At 43.9% G+C, this 4,530-nt stretch overlaps 1 long non-coding RNA gene across 1 annotated transcript; it reads right to left on the reverse strand.

Annotated features, from left to right (window-relative positions):
- Positions 1-257: 257 nt before the first annotated feature.
- Positions 258-3,316, reverse strand: LOC121108362. Its single transcript, XR_005842828.2, has 3 exons — positions 3,259-3,316; positions 2,839-2,972; positions 258-376 (listed from the first exon to the last, which is right to left on the reverse strand). It is a non-coding gene; the product is annotated as an uncharacterized LOC121108362 (long non-coding RNA).
- Between the last annotated feature and the right edge of the window lie 1,214 nt (positions 3,317-4,530).

Raw genomic sequence — 4,530 nt, forward strand, 5'->3', positions numbered from 1 at the left:
GACAGGCAGTTCCCATCATCCCTGGACACTGAGGATGAAGATCGTTAGGATGGATGAAAGTGCAGGTCAGGTAGGACGGATGTGTTTGGGCTTTAGACGTGCCAACTTTTTTATTTCCCCTTCCTGAGACAGATGAGGTGGGCACAATGTCTTTGCTGGGCTGCTGGCATACTTTTTTCCTGCCTTATTTTATCACAAGGGTATTTTTCTTCTGATTCCCACTATTTCTACTCTTAATTTCTTCAGGCAGCTTCAAATTTCACTGTGGATTTATTTTTTATTTTTTAGTTTGGTAGCATAACCTGCAGTCAGAAATCTCTGCTCCAGAATTGTAACCACCTAGGCCATCACCAAGGCAAACCTCAGGCATTTTTTCCTGTGAAGAAAAACAAAAATTACTAGTCTTCTCTTCAGAGATATGCATTTGATTTCCTCAAGTATATCCTCCCACCAAATCACTTCTGTTTAGGTTTCTTTCCCACTTATGCTGCTTTTCCAAACATGCACATCAGCAGTAGGAAAACTGCTCCTTTTTGCTCCCCTTAATGCATCATTGGGATAACACTTCATCCTTAAGCCACTTGGATGTTCTTCTGCTCATAAGACCAAGAGTTGTCCTTGTCTTTGATCTAACAAGTAGCACTGCAGACCAGGTTTTCTGCTGTCATCTGTAGTCATCTGCACTTTCTTATCTACATCACTGCTTTCCAGGAAGCAAACTTTACTCTGACTTACAGTCTTCTTTCATATACCACTGTGGTTATAGGTTATTCAGAAATGTAGTCTGTCATTACTGCTTAAGTACAGCAAAAGAAGAGGAGGAGAAAACAAAATAAACAAAGCAAAATGTCCTGAGAGTGCAGACATAAAGAGAATTGTGAGGAGGAACTGTAAAAGCATGCTAATGGAGTTTATATTTGACAATCACAAAACACGTTTTAAAACATTATTCCTTATTCTTTGGTTATCTTTTAAACATAATTTTAGCAGATTGTTTCCATGTAGCTGAGTTACACAACTCAATCTTTCAACATATGCAACACTTGAAAACTTCTTTGTACTCCCACATTGTTCTTCCCTTTTAGCCTGGTTGTGTAAGGGAACAACCCCTGTGCAACTGTGCCATCTGCCTGCCTCCCACCTCCAAAATCAGTGATACAGCCAACTACTACATCCAACTACAGAAGGGATGCAAGGTCTATAAGACTGACATTCTTACAAGTTCTGTGAAAGCTGGCAGCTGAAAAGAGGAAAGAAGCCCAATTTAGTGCCTCTTGGTGAGGGAAAGACAGGCACAATCCTGCATCTTCTCTGTTTGAAGAGGGAGCAGCTATTTGACCAGTGCATATGCATATTTTGGCTGGTTTGTTAAGGCATGCAGCTCTGAATCAGACAGAGGATGCAATGAAACTGTGTAGGATATGTATGAAGGAGCTGAAGGTGAACCTGAGGAAGAAGGGACTAAGGCAGCTCCATGGGAAGTTAGGTCTCATCTGTCTTGCTGATAATCTTCTTTCAGTGATTCCCTTTAAGGATAAGACTACCTCTTTCACAAAGACAAGGAAAGGAGAATACTGATATTCTTAGCCACAGTGGCAGATCGCCAGTGGTTTTAGTTACATATGAAACAATAAAAAGCCATATCAACACAGCTGAGAACATGGGAAGCTCCTCGAGATCCCACAAAACTCAAGAGGTGTTGGCATTGTACTAATACACTTTTTGTGCCACCTTCTCACATCTCACACAATTGTTACCATACGCAAAAGGTGGTTACGTATTGTGTATAAAATATTTGAGCCAATACAGTTTCATGCCAGCTTCCTGTTAAACATTATTCTCAGTATGCTTGAAAAGGGCCCTTTCTTTCCCTCTCTGTGCTTAGCAATGTTGTCCTGGGTTCATTTGTAGCTCAGACATGCAGCTGTTTCTATCACTTCCAGATTAATACAGATACAGGTTCTGAAATACTCTGACATGAGAAAACTGACAGTGAGTCATTAAGGATACTGAAGATAAACCTAGACCCTTTAAATATTACTTCTACACTCAGAAAAGCAGTTTCTATTGAGATAGAACTGCAGCAAAGCTAGGCAGTGTCTGAGAAGGCCGTCTCTTGCATTTTTTAAGAACAGGCCAAAATACACTCATATTTTCTTATTTTCTTTCAAGGTAAGCCCAGGGCAGCTCAAAACCAGCATGGATTATACAGAACAGTGTAGTTTTGTATTGTACACATCTGAGAGAGAGAATCTGCTGGGGTAGATTCACATCTGCTGCCAGCTGAGCAATTTTACTGGGTGTTAGAATAACATTAGGAGCTGGTGCAGCAATGGGAAAACAACATGTCAAGAAAGAAGCAGGCATAGCTGCATGTAACTCATTAAAACTGGAAAACAAAGTAAGCATTGTCACAAAAGCAATGGGAAAACGTCTGTTGGGTAGCTGCTGGGTAACAGTAAAACATCAGAAAATTGGCTTTGCTTGAGACTGTCATGATATGATTTCTATGAGACTGTTTATCTGAAAACAGAAAACAAACACATCAAAAGCTGTAAAACAATGGGTAAAAAAGCCCCTGTCGTTAACATCTAAGGGCAGTTGTCTGGAGAAGAAAATTTATGCAGTGCCTTTGTCAGAGCAGATTTGAATGCTCAGACACCACCACTCTGGGAGTCAGTGGCTGTATATAACATATTAAAATCTGCTAGCTAGTGGGTTTGCAGGAGGTGGGGGGGTCACACCTTTCCCAGTCAGAGACGAAGGCAATTTAAACTCACATTTCCCTAATGATATATGAGTGCCCCAGACAATAAAGGTATGGAAAAGCATCCTTACCTGGCAGAGCTTTGCAAACACAGTGGCAATTTGTTCTCTTTGTTAACGTTTCCAAGGTGCTGGCTAGAGCAGAGGGCCAAGACTTTGCTTCCTCTTCAGCTGCTGCATTTATATTGCCACTGGCAGAAATAGGGCTGTTAAGAGATTTGGGAATGTGTTGTTGCTGCCTAGTCCCATTGTCACTGCTGCACTGGTGGTTAAACTTGGCAGAATGATGAGAAACTCAGGTCACTTTCTATGCTGAATTGCCAGTCCTGGGCCAAGCCCAAGGCATGTCCAAGGGCCAGCAGTGTGAGGATGGCCTCCATCCAACTGGGCATGGCCCACCTGTGTGCAGTGCTGGGGCCTTCATGTGGGTCACTCTCTATTGGGTCACAGCTAGTAAGGTGCGGTAACACCCAAGTCGTTTTTGTGATTTACCTCTGCATGAAGGCACTTGCTGGATGTTCCTCCTCTCTGTCTGTGGCTAACAGGAAGCAGGATCCTGGTGCCGACAGCACTCACACCTGCTACACCTCTGTGACAGAACTCTCTGAGCTGAGAACCAAGAGGCCGTTACTTTCAGACAGACAGCCCCCAGCTGGCTGTGCAGCTGTGTGCCTTTCAAACACTCGTGTCATCTCCAAAGCACACAAGAGTCCTGTGGGTCTGCCCTGAACATGTGAGAAATCACACAAAGTACCTTCATGAGGTACTTGCTAGATCCACCTTTGGCATTTCTTAGGCTTGTCCTTTCAGTGTACCCAGCTGGATGGCAGTGGGGACACCAAAGCCCATTTCCAGCCCCAGCTACCTCTTGATTCCTAGAGGAGGGCAGCCAGTCACAGCAGAACTGGCTTTTTGAAAAAAAAAAAAAAAAAAAAAAAAGCACAAAAAGGAAGATAAATTTCTCACAGGAACTGAGTATGTCTGGGTTTCACAGAGAACTGCCCTCTGGCCACAGCTGTCAGTCTGAGAATTCCCCAGCAGGGTGAAAGCGGGGGTCTGCAAAACCAGAGCAGTACAGCTCTGCACCACAGCCCATCCAGCACCTCCCACAAAAGAGGGCTGCTCTCAGGCGCTGAAGAGGGGCAGAAAGGTCTCTGGGAAGGCTTAACACTGAGCTATTAAATGATTTGAGGTGTGCCAGGCCCCAGGTGTGCTGCAGCGATGCTGGGGCTGGGAGAGTGCTGCCTCCTGGCAGCGGCAATACAAGAGGAACATCCTGAACCCACCATTTTACATTTCAAGCATCCTGGGGAACCACAGAAATGGACACAGGGTATAATGTGTCTCTAAAGGTAACTTGTGGATTCAGACTAGAGTAGGCCACAACTCAGGACAGCGGTGACCAGTAGTTACCACCCTACAACTCCTGCAAAGCATGGACAGAAGCACAGGGCTGAGGCCAGATCCTGTATTTGGAAGTGAGGACCAACAAGCAGACCTCCCAGAATCCCAGAAATCAGAACGAAGGGGAAAGACTAAATGATCCATAATTCTACAACCAGGAGAAAGGTGACTTGGGGTTAGAAAACACTGATGCTTAAGCTGCAGCATTCCTAACAGGGTATAGTGCCTGGGTTGGATATTCCTGACTAAGAGGTGCTATGAAGTAAGAAACTCTTATTCCAGCTCTTATTCCATACCACTTCTGTTTACTTTGCCCCCGATATAATCTTAGTTCTAGCACTGATCTTTAAATGTTTTCTG

This window comes from Gallus gallus, chromosome Z (assembly GCF_016699485.2).
Source record: "Gallus gallus isolate bGalGal1 chromosome Z, bGalGal1.mat.broiler.GRCg7b, whole genome shotgun sequence".
In the NCBI taxonomy this organism is placed as follows: Eukaryota; Metazoa; Chordata; class Aves; order Galliformes; family Phasianidae; genus Gallus; species Gallus gallus.